The sequence below is a fragment of the Rattus norvegicus genome, chromosome 2 (assembly GCF_021556685.1).
Source record: "Rattus norvegicus strain SHRSP/BbbUtx chromosome 2, alternate assembly SHRSP_T2T, whole genome shotgun sequence".
NCBI lineage: Eukaryota > Metazoa > Chordata > Mammalia > Rodentia > Muridae > Rattus > Rattus norvegicus.
In genome coordinates, this window is record NC_141535.1 from 39041793 (window position 1) to 39058431 (window position 16639).

Here is a 16639-nt window from a genome sequence, read left to right on the forward strand (position 1 = left end):
GCCTGCTTCCTTCCACCTCCTTTTTCATCAGTATGAGTTTTTAGTATCCTCCTACAGCAATTCTCTTTCTTATCTACTTTCTTAGATTCTTTCATAAACTCAGTCAGAATTCTGTTACATGGCACCCTGGAAACATGCTTTGCCCTTCCACTGCCTTCATGTTTAAGTTCAAATTCAAAAACTTTGAATATAGAAGACAGAATATTTTATCCTCCTCAATCCTACTTCTGACACTTTACCATTATATTTTTTTTTAGACTCAACAACTTCCGGATTTTTTTCCCAGTGTGTCTACCTTCTATCTAGCTTTTCTTGTGCAAGTGACCATCCTCCTAGAATATCATTATACATACAACCCTACATGTTTGTAGATGACCTTGTTAATTCTTTACAACTTAGCTCTCTGTCTACTTTCTCGTCTCAGAGGATGGGCTACCGTATCTCATCTACTGTGGCTTTAATATGCCTCCAAAGCATGCATTGGAAACTTAGTCCAATGTTGACTGTTGACATCTATAGCATTTTGTGATGAGTTCATGAGGGCTCTGCACCTATAAGTGGATTAATGTTGTTACCCCAGAAGTGAGTTTGTTATAGTAAAATTATAAGTGAATTCAGCCCTCTCTTGAACACTCTAGCATCTGTGGTCTTATCCTGCCATTCTGGGTTGAAGCAGAAGGCAGGTGCTCACCATATGAAAGTCCCTCAACTGTGTACTTCCCACCTTTCCAAATTCCATAATAATAATTAATAATAATAATAGGCACTATCATTTCTAATACCCACTCTAAAATATTTTGTTATAGTAGCATAAAAAGAGAGGCACACACCATGCCAGATTAGATATGATTTCTATTGTAACTATTCGAGATCCATAATCCAATATGAAAATGATTCTATTGTCAACATGGCAGGTAGTTTCACTTAAGTCCCTCGAGAATAGCAATCACTGTTTATATCAGCAGTATCTCATATATAAAGCCTATGAATTAATAGGCACTCAACTTAATAATCTCATGAATGAATAATGCTTGCATAAGAATACTCTCACCTGGAAGGCAGAAAGTCCATTACAAATAATCTCTTCATGCTGTTTCCTAATCTATTCCAAAGTTATGTCTTTTAATTGGTGTTTGCCATAGTTCTCTTCTAAAAGCATATTTGTGGCATTAATTTCAGAGGCTTGAGGTGTAACTCAGAGCTCTTGTCTCAGCAGTTACTCAATTCCGGAAAAAAAGGAGTATGAGAGTCTAATGTTCAAAAGCATGTGACCCTACAGATGGTAGAATGTTTAAAAATGGTTTCACTGAATTTTGTCAAGTTTGCTAAAACATTCAATATATTTGTCTGCAGTGATATCGTTGAAAAGAGAGTATTGCCAAGCTGGTAATATACAAGTTCTCTGAGAATTTCATTTTATTCATTAAAGTTGTTATTATGTGATTATGAATTCTCATTCCACTGTAAACCTGATAATGTCAAAGGAAATCTCCTTTTAGCTGGTTAGTCTTATCTGCCCTCAGTGAGAGAGAAAGTGTTTAACCTCACATAGACTTGAAGTGCCAGGGTGGGGGATACACACTGGGCCCCCAATTGCTCAAAAAGAAGACAATGGGGGATGGAGGGAGGATCATGGGATGTGCTGACCAGGAGGTAGGCAGTGAGCAAGATATAAAATGATAAGTAATAAAATAAAATTAAGTTCAAAAATCTCGATGTTATCTGCATTATGGGTAAAACATAAGAATTAGTCATGTGAGCACAGACTAAAATAGATTGCGGCCAGTGATGGATTTTGAAATGAGAGTAATGCAGTCAACACTCCTCCTAGTTTACCATGGGGATCAGAAGCCACTGCTCTACAGGAAGCAGTTTTAACACCAGGCAAAAGTGAAGTGAAGCTTTGTGTGTGTTGTAACATTGTAAGACTAAACCTCTCCCAGTGCTGGGTACAGTATAAGGAAAACTCAGCAGTGGCATTGTGTGGACAAATGTTCTAATTTCTGAAGGTGATTATTTCCGTTGGAAATAAGTAGGAAAAGATATCGTTCTGTGTTAAGGATTACTCTTAAGACAAGACCAGTTAATACAACTAAAGTCAGCAAAAAGCAAATTGAAATGTCCCTAGGGATACAAAAATCCCACGATACATACCATAATGATCTTCTTTTCTGTTCAGATCAAAACTCCTGATAGGTAATCATGTTCTGTTTTCCAATTTCAGTTATTTTCATGGATTTTACCTTTTGAAATGCCCTGGCATACGTTAAACAGTGTACTTTCTGACACATTCTATTATTGGTTTCTCTTACATCCATGCTAAACATTGTTTTTTCTTTTTCCATCTGTACTTTGCTTTAGTAGTATGCTACGTATAATTTCTTGATTAAGAATGTGTTCTGTTCAAGGCATAGGGGAGGCAATGTACTCTGCTCTCTTGACATTTCCATTACTGTTTGAAATAAATGTCCTAGTATATAATAATATTACCTATAAGGGAGGATGTATAATTATAGCATTGACAGTTTACCATACCAAAAACACTCTCTCTCTCTCTCTCTCTCTCTCTCTATATATATATATATATATATATATATATATACATGTATGTATATATATATATGAGAAATATTCAGGAGAAAGGGTCTAAATGAATGCAAGCTAGTAGTGTTTTATATAAAATAGCAATTATACCAAAAATATAACATCATTAATGATAGCAAAAGTACGTGTTTATTAAGGTAAATCAAAAGAACCATAATGAAATGATAAGAGATATTACATTAATTCAATAATTTCCAGAAATAAATTGGTCATTTTAATACTCAAATTTAGTGGGCATAAATATTTTCTTGACAAATGTGCCATCTTGGATTATTTGAATACCTGTAACTCTGGCATTTGGAAGCTAGAGGCAGGTGCATCAGGCAATGAAAGTCATCCTCAGCTGTCTAGTCAGATCGAGGTAAACCTAGGACACATAATTTCCCATCAGGGAAAACAATCCTTATTTTTCTGATGATTTGGTAAGCATGAAAATTTAGCCTGGTCTATGAAATAACATCATAGTTTGTTTCCATCAATTTCATCAAATATTTACAAACAAAATGTAAAAGGAGTGTTTCTATAAAGTTTATCATTTTTTAAACAGAAGTCCATCATGACATATCTCACACATACAAGAATGCTGGGAAAAGACCAAAACATTAAAAAAATAAGGAGTCTTCATTCCTTTACATAGTGAAAGCCTTCTTCAAGGCTTAGTGGATATTGGCTAAGACATCAATGGGGTATTCTCTTGGGTAGAGAACTTCCACTAAATTGATGATAAATTTGCAGAGATGTGACTTATTCCTAACAAAATTTGTGTGGAGGTCCATGCTTCCAAGAGAAGAATGTGTCTATAAAAAGGAACTGAAAATACCTGCAGGATGGTGTTGTTACAATGCCAACAGACCAACTGCAATACAGGGACATGTGCTCTGGAAGTTGAGTGTACCATGAAGTCTCTGCTGTCTATATGTCTACATAATGCTTATTAATATATTATGAAATCAAAGAGGAGTGGAATCATAATAAAGAAACATACTCTCATCAGAAGTACAGAAAAACAAAAGTTCAGAAAAGTCATTATACTTATTTGTTTATTTATTTATTTACATCCCAAATGCTGTTTCCCTTCTAGTCCCTCTTCCCAGAACCCCTCTCTCAATCTCCTCTCCTCCTCTCCTCTGAGAGGATGAGTCTACCATGGGTATCCACCAACCCTGGTGCATCAAGTCTCTGCCACACTAGGCAATCCTCTCCCACTGAGGCCAGACAAAGTAGCCATGGAGAATGAGCATATCTGCTACATATGTGTTGGGGACTTTTTCCCAGCTCATGTATGTTCTTTGGTTGGTAGCTCCGTTTTGAGAGTTCCCAGAGGTTAGGGTTATTGTTCCCTTCCCCTTTAGGGCCTTCAATCCTTCCCCCAATTCTTCTGTAAGAGTCCCCAACCTCATTATTACCTGAGTCACCAGCTACAAAACACACCCGCTAACAGAAACAACAAATCACACTTCTAAATGATGCACATTAAGCTACACATCATTTGAGTAGAGAGTAAAGACAATAATGTAATGTCTGAAGCAAATGTACTGACGTTTATTAAAGATAGCTTCTCCTTCATGTCTTAGATGAGGGATTCTGCAATATTGAAGATGGCACCAGAAGTTAAGTGGTAGAGGTAAACAGTTAATCATTGTAAAGAACAGCTATCAATTACTTGGCATGCCTCAGAAACATCTGTTTCCTGCTTATCTAACCCTTAAAGCAGCCCTTGGACAAATGTATCACTATGATTTCTAGTGCACAGTGAAGAGACTTGATGCTCATAGAAGAGGATAAACTTCTCAGTATCACATTGTTAATAAACGTATGAAGCGTTCATTTCTTTTATTACCAAGGTTCTAGTACAATCAGTGTGTTTGCTATTTGCCATGTGATTAACAACTACATAATTCTGTCTAATTCACAAAATAGGCAGGGCCTGAATATGGAAGGCATAATTTGGTGATTGGGAGCCAAACAGACAGAGGTAATTTTAAGAAAAACATTGATAGGATTTTAATTTATTTCCTCTTAGTTCCTCTGAAACAATGTATGGGATCAACTTTCAGATTTTTAAAATTAATCTTATGTGAAAACTTGTGATTTAAAGACAGTTAAAATAAAGCTATTTTTCTTGAAGCAACTATAGATATGAAATATCAAAATTTTATTGATTTTCAGATTCAAAACCAATCCCAGGAATACACAAACATACTCTGGAATACTCTAGACTAGCAGTTCTCAACCTTCCTAATGCTGTGACTCCTAATACAGTTCCTCATGTTGTGGTAACCCCTAATGATTAAATGATTTTATTGCTGCTATTCTGCAATAACTACAATTCTGCTATTGTTATGGATCTTAATGTAAATACCTGATATGCAGGATATCTGATATGTGGTACCAAATGGGTCATGATCAACAGGTTGAAAACCACTTCTCTTCAAACTTCATATGGATCTTTTTTTTATTATTATTATTAACTTGAGTATTTCTTATATACATTTCGAGTGTTATCCCCTTTCCCGGTTTCCGGGCAAACATCCCCCTCCCCCCTCCCCTCCCTTATGGGTGTTCCCCTCCCAACCCTCCCCCCATTGCCGCCCTCCCCCCATAGACTAGTTCACTGGGGGTTCAGTCTTAGCAGGACCCAGGGCTTCCCCTTCCACTGGTGCTCTTACTAGGATATTCATTGCTACCTATGGGGTCAGAGTCCAGGGTCAGTCCATGTATAGTCTTTAGGTAGTGGCTTAGTCCCTGGAAGCTCTGGTTGCTTGGCATTGTTGTACTTTTGGGGTCTCGAGCCCCTTCAAGCTCTTCCAGTTCTTTCTCTGATTCCTTCAATAGGGGACCTATTCTCAGTTCAGTGGTTTGCTGCTGGCATTCGCCTCTGTATTTGCTGTATTCTGGCTGTGTCTCTCAGGAGCGATCTACATCCGGCTCCTGTCGGTCTGCACTTCTTTGCTTCATCCATCTTGTCTAATTGGGTGGCTGTATATGTATGGGCCACATGTGGGGCAGGCTCTGAATGGGTGTTCCTTCAGTCTCTGTTTTAATCTTTGCCTCTCCCTTCCCTGCCAAGGGTATTCTTTTTCCTCATTTAAAGAAGGAGTGAAGCATTCACATTTTGATCATCCGTCTTGAGTTTCGTTTGTTCTAGGGATCTAGGGTAATTCAAGCATTTGGGCTAATAGCCACTTATCAATGAGTGCATACCATGTATGTCTTTCTGTGATTGGGTTAGCTCACTCAGGATGATATTTTCCAGTTCCAACCATTTGCCTACGACTTTCATAAACTCGTTGTTTTTGATAGCTGAGTAATATTCCATTGTGTAGATGTACCACATTTTCTGTATCCATTCCTCTGTTGAAGGGCATCTGGGTTCTTTCCATTTTCTGGCAATTATAAATAAGGCTGCGATGAACATAGTGGAGCACGTGTCTCTTTTATATGTTGAGGCATCTTTTGGGTATATGCCCAAGAGAGGTATAGCTGGATCCTCAGGCAGTTCAATGTCCAATTTTCTGAGGAACCTCCAGACTGATTTCCAGAATGGTTTTACCAGTCTGCAATCCCACCAACAATGGAGGAGTGTTCCTCTTTCTCCACATCCTCGCCAGCATCTGCTGTCACCTGAGTTTTTGATCTTAGCCAATCGCACTGGTGTGAGGTGAAATCTCAGGGTTGTTTTGATTTGCATTTCCCTTATGACTAAAGATGTTGAACATTTCTTTAGGTGTTTCTCAGCCATTCGGCATTCCTCAGCTGTGAATTCTTTGTTTAGCTCTGAACCCCATTTTTTAATAGGGTTATTTGTTTCCCTGCGGTCTAACTTCTTGAGTTCTTTGTATATTTGGATATAAGGCCTCTATCTGTTGTAGGATTGGTAAAGATCTTTTCCCAATCTGTTGGTTGCCATTTTGTCCTAACCACAGTGTCCTTTGCCTTACAGAAGCTTTGCAGTTTTATGAGATCCCATTTGTCGATTCTTGATCTTAGAGCATAAGCCATTGGTGTTTTGTTCAGGAAATTTTTTCCGGTGCCCATGTGTTCCAGATGCTTCCCTAGTTTTTCTTCTATTAGTTTGAGTGTGTCTGGTTTGATGTGGAGGTCCTTGATCCACTTGGACTTAAGCTTTGTACAGGGTGATAAGCATGGATTGATCTGCATTCTTCTACATGTTGCCCTCCAGTTGAACCAGCACCATTTGCTGAAAATGCTATCTTTTTTCCATTGGATGGTTTTGGCTCCTTTCTCAAAAATCAAGTGACCATAGGTGTGTGGGTTCATTTCTGGGTCTTCAATTCTATTCCATTGGTCTATCTGTCTGTCTCTGTACCAATACCATGCAGTTTTTATCACTATTGCTCTGTAATACTGCTTGAGTTCAGGGATAGTGATTCCCCCTGAAGTCCTTTTATTGTTGAGGATAGCTTTAGCTATCCTGGGTTTTTTGTTATTCCAGATGAATTTGCAAATTGTTCTGTCTAACTCTTTGAAGAATTGTTTTGGTATTTTGATGGGGATTGCATTGAATCTGTAGATTGCTTTTGGTGAAATGGCCATTTTTACTATATTAATCCTGCCAATCCATGAGCATGGGAGATCTTTCCATCTTCTGAGGTCTTCTTCAATTTCTTTCCTCAGTGTCCTGAAGTTCTTATTGTACAGATCTTTTACTTGCTTGGTTAAAGTCACACCGATTTACTTTATATTATTTGGGTCTATTATGAAGGGTGTCGTTTCCCTAATTTCTTTCTCGGCTTGTTTCTCTTTTGTATAGAGGAAGGCAACTGATTTATTTGAGTTAATTTTATACCCAGCCACTTTGCTGAAGTTGTTTATCACCTTTAGTAGTTCTCTGGTGGAACTTTTGGGATCACTTAAATATACTATCATGTCATCTGCAAATAGTGATATTTTGACCTCTTCTTTTCCGATCTGTATCCCTTTGATCTCCTTTTGTTGTCTGATTGCTCTGGCTAGAATTTCAAGAACTATATTGAATAAGTAGGGAGAGAGTGGGCAGCCTTGTCTAGTCCCTGATTTTAGTGGGATTGCTTCAAGTTTCTCTCCATTTAGTTTAATGTTAGCAACTGGTTTGCTGTATATGGCTTTTACTATGTTTAGGTATGGGCCTTGAATTCCTATTCTTTCCAGGACTTTTATCATGAAGGGGTGTTGAATTTTGTCAAATGCTTTCTCAGCATCTAATGAAATGATCATGTGGTTCTGTTCTTTCAGTTTGTTTATATAATGGATCACGTTGATGGTTTTCCGTATATTAAACCATCCCTGCATGCCTGGGATGAAGCCTACTTGATCATGGTGGATGATTGTTTTGATGTGCTCTTGAATTCGGTTTGCCAGAATTTTATTGAGTATTTTTGCGTCGATATTCATAAGGGAAATTGGTCTGAAGTTCTCTTTCTTTGTTGTGTCTTTGTGTGGTTTAGGTATAAGAGTAATTGTGGCTTCGTAGAAGGAATTCGGTAGGGCTCCATCTGTTTCAATTTTGTGGAATAGTTTGGATAATATTAGTATGAGGTCTTCTATGAAGGTTTGATAGAATTCTGCACTAAACCCGTCTGGACCTGGGCTCTTTTTGGTTGGGAGACCTTTAATGACTGCTTCTATTTCCTTAGTAGTTATGGGGTTGTTTAACTGGTTTATCTGTTCCTGATTTAACTTCGATACCTGGTATCTGTCTAGGAAATTGTCCATTTCCTGAAGATTTTCAAATTTTGTTGAATATAGGTTTTTATAGTAAGATCTGATGATTTTTGAATTTCCTCTGAATCTGTAGTTATGTCTCCCTTTTCATTTCTGATTTTGTTAATTTGGACGCACTCTCTGTGTCCTCTCGTTAGTCTGGCTAAGGGTTTATCTATCTTGTTGATTTTCTCAAAGAACCAACTTTTGGTTCTGTTGATTCTTTCTATGGTCCTTTTTGTTTCTACTTGGTTGATTTCAGCTCTGAGTTTGATTATTTCCTGCCTTCTGCTCCTCCTGGGTGTATTTGCTTCTTTTTGTTCTAGAGCTTTTAGGTGTGCTGTCAAGCTGCTGACATATGCTCTTTCCTGTTTCTTTCTGCAGGCACTCAGCGCTATGAGTTTTCCTCTTAGCACAGCTTTCATTGTGTCCCATAAGTTTGAGTATGTTGTATCTTCATTTTCATTAAATTCTAAAAAGTTTTTAATTTCTTTCTTTATTTCTTCCTTGACCAGGGTATCATTGAGTAGAGCATTGTTCAATTTCCACGTATATGTGGGCATTCTTCCCTTATTGTTATTGAAGACCAGTTTTAGGCCGTGGTGGTCCGATAGCACGCATGGGATTATTTCTATCTTTCTGTACCTGTTGAGGCCCGTTTTTTGACCAACTATATGCTCAATTTTGGAGAAAGTACCATGAGGAGCTGAGAAGAAGGTATATCCTTTTGCTTTAGGATAGAATGTTCTATAAATATCCGTTAAGTCCATTTGGCTCATGACTTCTCTTAGTCTGTCGACATCACTGTTTAATTTCTGTTTCCATGATCTGTCCATTGATGAGAGTGGGGTGTTGAAATCTCCCACTATTATTGTGTGAGGTGCAATGTGTGTTTTGAGCTTTAGTAAGGTTTCTTTTACATATGTAGGTGCCCTTGTATTTGGGGCATAGATATTTAGGATTGAGAGTTCTTCTTGGTGGATTTTTCCTTTGATGTCTATGAAGTGTCCTTCCTTATCTTTTTTGATGACTTTTAGTTGGAAATTGATTTTATTTGATATTAGAATGGCTACTTCAGCTTGCTTCTTCTGACCATTTGCTTGGAAAGTTGTTTTCCAGCCTTTCACTCTGAGGTAGTGTCTGTCTTTGTCTCTGAGGTGTGTTTCCTGTAGGCAGCAGTATGCAGGGTCCTCGTTGCGTATCCAGTTTGTTAATCTATGTCTTTTTATTGGGGAGTTGAGGCCATTGATATTGAGAGATATTAAGGAATAGTGATTATTGTTTCCCTTTATATTCATATTTGGATGTGAGGTTATGTTTGTGTGCTTTCATTCTCTTTGTTTTGTTGCCAAGACGATTAGTTTCTTGCTTCTTCTAGGGTATAGCTTGCCTCCTTATGTTGGGCTTTACCATTTATTATCCTTTGTAGTGCTGGATTTGTAGAAAGATATTGTGTAAATTTGGTTTTGTCTTGGAATATCTTGGTTTCTCCATCAATGTTAATTGAGAGTTTTGCTGGATACAGTAACCTGGGCTGCCATTTGTGTTCTCTTAGGGTCTGTATGACATCAGTCCAGGATCTTCTGGCCTTCATAGTTTCTGGCGAGAAGTCTGGTGTGATTCTGATAGGTCTCCCTTTATATGTTACTTGACCTTTTCCCCTTACTGCTTTTAATATTCTTTCTTTATTTTGTGTGTTTGGTGTTTTGACAATTATGTGACGGGAGGTGTTTCTTTTCTGGTCCAATCTATTTGGAGTTCTGTAGGCTTCTTGTATATCTATGGGTATCTCTTTTTTTAGGTTAGGGAAGTTTTCTTCTATGATTTTGTTGAAGATATTTACTGGTCCTTTGAGCTGGGAGTCTTCACTCTCTTCTATACCTATTATCCTTAGGTTTGATCTTCTCATTGAGTCCTGGATTTCCTGTATGTTTTGGACCAGTAGCTTTTTCCGCTTTACATTATCTTTGACAGTTGAGTCAATGATTTCTATGGAATCTTCTGCTCCTGAGATTCTCTCTTCCATCTCTTGTATTCTGTTGGTGAAACTTGTATCTACAGCTCCTTGTCTCTTCTTTTGGTTTTCTATATCCAGGGTTGTTTCCATGTGTTCTTTCTTGATTGCTTCTATTTCCATTTTTAATTCCTTCAACTGTTTGATTGTGTTTTCCTGGAATTCTTTCAGGGATTTTTGCGATTCCTCTCTGTAGGCTTCTACTTGTTTATTAATGTTTTCCTGTGTTTCCCTAAGTGTGTTCATGTCTTTCTTGAAGTCCTCCAGCATCATGATCAAATATGATTTTGAAACTAGATCTTGCTTTTCTGGTGTGTTTGGATATTCCATGTTTGTTTTGGTGGGAGAATTGGGCTCCGATGATGGCATGTAGTCTTGGTTTCTGTTGCTTGGGTTCCTGCGCTTGCCTCTCGCCATCAGATTATCTCTAGTGTTACTTTGTTCTGCTATTTCTGACAGTGGCTAGACTGTCCTATAAGCCTGTGTGTCAGGAGTGCTGTAGACCTGTTTTCCTCTCTTTCAGTCAGTTCTGGGGACAGAGTGTTCTGCTTTCGGGTGTGTAGTTTTTCCTCTCTACAGGTCTTCAGCTGTTCCTGTGGGCCTGTGTCTTGAGTTCACCAGGCAGCTTTCTTGCAGCAGAAAATTTGGTCTTACCTGTGGTCCCGAGGCTCAGGTTCGCTCGTGGGGTGCTGCCCAGGGGCTCTCTGCAGCGGCAGCAACCAGGAAGACCTGTGCCGCCCCTTCTGGGAGCTTCAGTGCACCAGGGTTCCAGATGGTCTTTGGCTTTTTCCTCTGGCGTCCGAGATGTGTGTGCAGGGAGCAGTCTCTTCTGGTTTCCCAGGCTTGTCTGCCTCTCTGAAGGTTTAGCTCTCCCTCCCACGGGACTTGGGTGCAGAGAACTGTTTATCCGGTCTGTTTCCTTCAGGTTCTGGTGGTGTCTCAGGCACAGGGGTCCTGCCGCTCCTGGGCCCTCCCCCACGGATGCCCAGAGGCCTTATACAGTTTCCTCTTGGGCCAGGGATGTGGGCAGGGGTGAGCAGTGTTGGTGGTCTCTTCCGCTCTGCAGCCTCAGGAGTGCCCACCTGACCAGGCGGTTGGGTCTCTCTCTCACCGGGTCTGGGCGCAGAGAGCTTCATATGGATCTTTAAGGTGCAATATATATTAGGTATTTAACATTTATTTAATAAAAGCAGTGTGAAGTATTACATTTGGGAAAAATGAAATACCAACATTTGTATAATTGTTAAGGTGGTAGCAACCATCAGTATTCATATGGATGAAATGGAATACTAGTTAAAGCAGAGGGAGGTGGCTATAAAGCTATAAAGGTTAGAATACATATTAAGCACGTCATATGCTCACCATAAAAGCATCAGGAAAGGGCAACTTTAACTGGTTTTCATTTTATAAAAATACAATATGCTGAAGTGAAAATGTGCTATACATTTTGCTCAGTTTTCTTTGATGAGTGACCAAGTGGTTTTTTTTTTTCAATTTTTGTGTGTTTCAATTTTTGCTTTTAAGATGAATACAAAAATTCAATTGGATTCCTGTAGAAGGGCATGGGTGAAAAGAGGAAGTCAAATGTCTTAAAATAGAAGCAATTTGACATGAGTTATCTCCCTTAAGAATACAATTTTTTCATTGTGCTCAGGGATATAATCAGTTAGTAAGTGCTCCAATAACTATGGTTGAACAACTAGTTCTGCTTGAGAAAAGAAACAAAACTGTGTTATTACAGGAAATTGGTTCTCTGGAACAGTAGTTAGAAGTTCATATTCAGAGAAATAGCTATGGCAGAGGCTGTTGCTTTAGTCTGTCTTCCTCTGATTGGATACAGGATGGGCCAATGAGGATGTATAGACAAATAGAATGGGAAATCTGTGAAGAACATGAGCCCATTTATACCCAAAACCTATATGAAAACATTTGTGTATTTTTATAGATGTCAGAATTTGCTGGATAAAAATAAATTCACAAGTTAAATCAGTTTTAAGACCTATAATCTGCTAAGTATCCAAGTCTCCCTTCATCATTAGTCATTGTCAAACAGGTTCTTTTATGGTAATATTGATTACTAATGTATGCTAGCTCTTCAGATCACACCTTAGATATCACATACTGATTTTATCTATTCATGTATGTTAGGGAAGAATGGCAACAAAGTAGTTAAGGGGGCCAAGACAGAGTTCAAAGAGGTATCCCTGCAGGTAGAGAAAAAATGTAGATTATAAGAGAGTAAGTAAATTTGATTAAATAAAATATTGGTGAGTGCAGTTGAGGGGGTCTCATGGAGGGTCTACGGGCAAGCAGAATTGAACCTGCAAAGTTGATACAATAAAGGAGCAAAGAAACAGGATAATAAAGGTGAGATACAGGATCTAAGGATGGATGGATAGATAGATAGATAGATAGATAGATAGATAGATAGATAGATAGACAGATAGACAGACAGACAGATAGACAGACAGATGGCCAGATAGTTGGATGGATGAAAGCACTTTAACTGGGAACAGAGTTAAACTGAAACACTCTAAGATATCAGATACTCTCTATCTATCCTGTGATATAAATGCTAGGTGGTCATATAAAAGTTTGCTGACCACTGGCATCACAGTGTTATTAGCCCTTCTCCTTATGGAGTCCAAAGGAGAGCAAATCACAATTTATTGATGTGTTGAATTTGATAAAACTTCGAGCCTGAATTTTCTAATATAGTTTTATATCTATTGGTTCATATGTTTGGAATATATTTCCAAAAGTTTGTAGGTAGTATTTTTCCTATTTTTGTTTAGATATAAATTATTTATGAATCTATCATGGAGATAATACTGTTGAGATGGTGGTATCTATGCACACACTACGATTGAAAGTGATCCTGTATTTGCTCTTAAATGGAGCTAAATGCTGCTTACAAAATGAAATTGCCAGAGCAAGTAAAAGCTTGAAAGCCACTGTTTTAAACAATGTGGAGTAAGTTAGAGCAGGATACAGCCTGATCTCTACCAAATAGAGTTGTTCTTCAGGAAAAAAACTAGCTCTATTAAAGTTAGATATTAAAGAATAAATAAGTCATGAAGACAACATGGTGGCTTTCCTAAAGAGATCTCATTTGCCACGGTGACAAGTGAACCCATTTCAACACCCAATATGAAAGAACACTGACTGAAGTACTGCTAAAATCTTTTCACTGAAGTATTTATAGTATTTGGGATGTTCTAGAGAAATATTTAACTTTATATATTTTTTAACATTTTGGTATATAATCAACTCTAAAAGAAGGGTTCCTCTCTGTCTATTTTATCCTTTAAAGTATTTTTTATTAAAGAAGTCACCTACCCAGAAAAGTTTTGATTTTGATGTATCTAGGATCCCAATAAGATAGTTGTTATAGGAACTAACAAATGGTGCTGTCCAGAAAAAGTCTATTTATATGAAAGAACTTAAAAGATAGAATGCTTATAAAAATTGAAATGATTTGGTATAAAGATAAGAAATATTTCCAGGAGAATCTAGAAAACAATGTATTAAATACTAACTGTGGCCAATGTCTCTACATTTTTCTTCAGAACATTATTTAGCTGTGGTTGACCAAGTCTACAAATAGGACAATCTGGATATGATAGACACTAGAGAAATCCTCAAGCAGTGGAATTCTGTATCAGTGAGTAGATGGCATCATCTCATCCTATAGGTCATTCTGAAGGGACTCCGAGTGACCTGCTCTTCTAAACCAGCAACACCAGCAGCACACCAGTTTGGGCTTCCTCATTCCCCCACTTACTCTCCAATCCTTGTCCATTAAACTACCTGGTCACAAGTCTGCCTCAGGTTCTGCTTTTGGAGAGTTGAAACCAAGCAAACCTCTCCCAACACAAAACAACATAGAGTGTTACCACAGCACAAGTAGCAGCTAATAGTTTGATCCCTTGGCTTCCTTTAGTCAGTCAGCCTTTAAACTGACCTAGTCACACCAAAAGGGCCAAAAGAAATGAATTTCCCACAAACTCAACTCAATAAAAGTAAAAACAAAATAGAACCACTATACATAAAATCTCTCTCTCTCTCTCTCTCTCTCTCTCTCTCTCTCTCTCTCTCTCTCTCTCTCTCTGTGTGTGTGTGTGTTTGTCTGTCTGTCTGTTTCTTTCTCTTGTACACTCACACAAACACATATGCATACACCCATGCATAGTCACTCCAAATTATTTTCTCTTTCATAATTTTTACAAAGGAGTGATATTTCATCATTTTCTAAACTGATCACAAATATGTCATTCAATTTTATCAAGGAATATTTTAAAACTAAAACAATAGACCAATCTGATTAATAAACATAGACAAAAGAACCATGAACTACCCATTAAGAGATTGGATGGGTGTCCAAAAATACTAATCAAGGCCAGTGAGAGTGTGGTAGCATATTCCTGTAATAAAATACTTGGGAGGCTGAGATGAGAGGATCACCATGATTTTGCACCAACCTGGGTTATGCAGCAAATTCAAGGGCAGTCTGAATTACAATAAAGAAATCCTATGCGCACACACTCAAAGGTTGTAATAATTGTCTTCCCCAATTTACTTTAAGAACTAGAAAACAACACTTCCATCTTAAAACTATAATAATTAATCAGAAATTCTAATATTAAACAGCAAATTTAGTAACAGTACCAGTTCATGAAGATTTATGAACCTCTTAGAAAACCAGGAGTGAAAGAACACTCTTTACTCTGAACACGTGTTTATGCTAAAACAGAAATGAAGAGCAAAGGGGACTGAAAGTGCAAACTCTTCTTATGAGAGTGAAACTTTAATGAAACAGAGCATGAAGGATACTGCACTCAGTGCTGCTACTTTGCATCAGTGTCTTCTGAGACTGTAATACCGTCATAGTGCAATAAAGTGATGAAAGGGCAAGCATATAATTTTAGAAAATGGAGATGGACAATTCTCTCCAAAGATGCTATGATTATCTATCCAGATATTCCAAGGAAGGCTCAGCAAATTGTTAATGCAATGAAAAGAACTCAGTAAAAATTTGCCAAGTAAATTAGCATCCATAAGTATGTTTAATATACCACAAAAAAAACTGTAGTACAGGAGATACCATTGATAATAACAATCATAAAGTGGATAATTTCCATACCACATCAATGAAAAAAACAAATTAAAATGAATACGTACTAAAAACACACTTCATCAAGCATAGGAGATAGCAAAGAAAGACATAAAAACTTGGTCAGAAAAATGTTCACTATTATTATCCACTAATAAAATGAATATAAGTTTAGATCAATGTGAGACCACATATTGCAATAGCCTAAATTATATATGCTTAAGTGAAGGCAACAACTGCGAACAACAGCCTATACCTAAGATTCATGGAACACTGAAGGAGGACAGAAAGATTGCATGAGCCAGAAGACCACAATAAGATATGTTGTCTGATAACATCTTTTATATGTGTATGTTTATATGTATGTATGTATGTATGTATATATGTATATATAATATATATCTTTATGCACATATATGATATCTTTTATATATGAATATTATATATATGCATATATATATATATATATATGGAAGCTGAGCCTAGAAAATCTCAACAATATGGCTGCCCAAACAAGATCAATAAATGATACCACTAACTGACATATCACCATGGATGGGGAAATTCTCATAAGTTAAATGGTTTATTTCATCTTCAAACTCTCAGGACAGACACTCCATTTCTGATTGCTGGAGGCATGCTCTGAAATTCTTTACTAAACTGCTTTACTCTGCCACACTCACTCACCAAGATGGACTGAATGGCAAAAGACATGATTCAAAATAAATTCTTTGTCTAAAAAAAAAAAAATAAGTAACAACAGCAAAACAAAACAAAGACTCCTAAATTCTTATCAAATTAATCACAAAATTTAATACAATTATAATCAAGGCTCCTTGCAAATTCACAACCAATTTTAATATTTATAGATGTTACAAAGTTATACTAGTAAAATCTATAACATCTGTTCATGGAAATATAGACAAAGAGAGAAAACTAATCATTCAATTAGAAACTAAATATTTTCTAAGATCTTCATACATCTTACAGAGGACATTAAAAGTCAAAAAGAACCTGGAGAGATGTCTCAGTGTATAGTGTCTGCTGTGCAAGTGTGAGTCCCTAAGTGCAGATCCCTAGGTCCCATGTGAATGCATTTGCATTTATATGGCCTGCCACCCAGAGACAGAGGCAGACCAGACTAGTCAGTCAACAAGTGGTGCTTCTTAAAACTAAGGTGACAGGTGATTTAGCTCAGTGGTAGA

At 37.4% G+C, this 16639-nt stretch overlaps 1 long non-coding RNA gene across 3 annotated transcripts in view; it reads right to left on the reverse strand.

Moving 5' to 3' along the window:
- LOC103691446 (uncharacterized) overlaps positions 1–16639 on the reverse strand; it is a 275993-nt gene that overhangs the window by 132201 nt on the left and 127153 nt on the right. The gene's annotated exons all lie outside the window — the stretch shown is intronic.